Here is a 1,542-nt window from a genome sequence, read left to right as displayed (position 1 = left end):
CCAAGAGAAAAAGATGTTTTATGTAACACATTCTACCAGTATGCAAAGTTTAAAAGTGTTTAGTTACCTAGAAATTATGTTAAAAACTGCCGTTCAAAGCGAAAAGATCCATATCTTACAAACTCTAGAATTTTCTCAATAAAGCCAAGAGAAAAAGATGTTTTATGTAACACATCTACACTAAAAAAATATTAAACTTCCTTTTTTAATATTTTTTTTACCAGTATGCAAGTTTAAAAGTGTTTAGTTACCTAGAAATTATGTTAAAAACTGCCGTTCAAAGCGAAAAGATCCATATCTTACAAACTCTAGAATTTTCTCAATAAAGCCAAGAGAAAAAGATGTTTTATGTAACACATTCTACCAGTATACGAAGTTTAACATTTTTTAGTTATCTAGAAATTATGTTAAAAACTGCCGTTCAAAGCGAAAAGATCCATATCTTACAAACTCTAGAATTTTCTCAATAAAGCCAAGAGAAAAAGATGTTTTATAAACACATTCTACCAATTTACGAAGTTTAACATTTTTTAGTTACCTAGAAATTATGTTAAAAACTGCCGCTCAAACCGAAAAGATCCATATCTTACAAACTATAGAATTTTCTCAATAAAGCCAAGAGAAAAAGATGTTTTATAAACACATTCTACCAATATACGAAGTTTAACATTTTTTAGTTACCTAGAAATTATGTTAAAAACTGCCGCTCAAACCGAAAAGATCCATATCTTACAAACTATAGAATTTTCTCAATAAAGCCAAGAGAAAAAGATGTTTTATGTAACACATTCTACCAGTATACGAAGTTTAAAAGTGTTTAGTTGCAAAGGAATTATTTTAAAAATCTGCCGGTCAAAGTGAAAAGATCCGTAATATTTGCCAACCTCTTAACATCCATTTTATTTTTGCATTTTCATGTAAATTTTTTATTGAATCTGTATATAAGAAAGAATAAGAACACATTATTTCGAATGAGTTATAATTTATTATGAAGTCACTGATAGAAACGACAATGATAAAAAAAAAACAAAAAAACGGGAATAACATCACAAACGATGTTTCTCGGGTTAGACATTATTAACAAATCCGGCAATCTTTCGTCTCTAATAGACCTTTCCGTCGATTTCCGTAAAAATCTTTTTTTCTTTTTACATATGGGCTTGCGGGGCTTTTTGAAGTAATGACAGCGAAAGAGACTAAGAGAAAGCGATTGTATGACGTGGGAAGTTCTCTTGAAGTTACCGTGCATGGGAAACATTGATGTATGTATGTATGTGTGTGTGTGTATGTGTATGTGTATATGTGTGTGTGTGTATGTGTGTATATGTGTGTGTGGTGTGTGTGTGTGTGTGTATGTGTGTGTGTGTGTATATGTGTGTGTGTGTATATGTGTGTGTGTGTATATGTGTGTGTGTATGTGTGTGTGTATGTGTGTGTGTATATGTGTGTGTGTATATGTGTGTGTGTGTATGTGTGTGTGGGTGTGTATATGTGGGTGTGTATATGTGTGTGGGTGTGTATATGTGTGTGTGTGTGTATATG

This window comes from Octopus sinensis, linkage group LG30 (genome assembly GCF_006345805.1).
Source record: "Octopus sinensis linkage group LG30, ASM634580v1, whole genome shotgun sequence".
NCBI lineage: Eukaryota > Metazoa > Mollusca > Cephalopoda > Octopoda > Octopodidae > Octopus > Octopus sinensis.
This window is presented reverse-complemented; position numbering follows the sequence as displayed.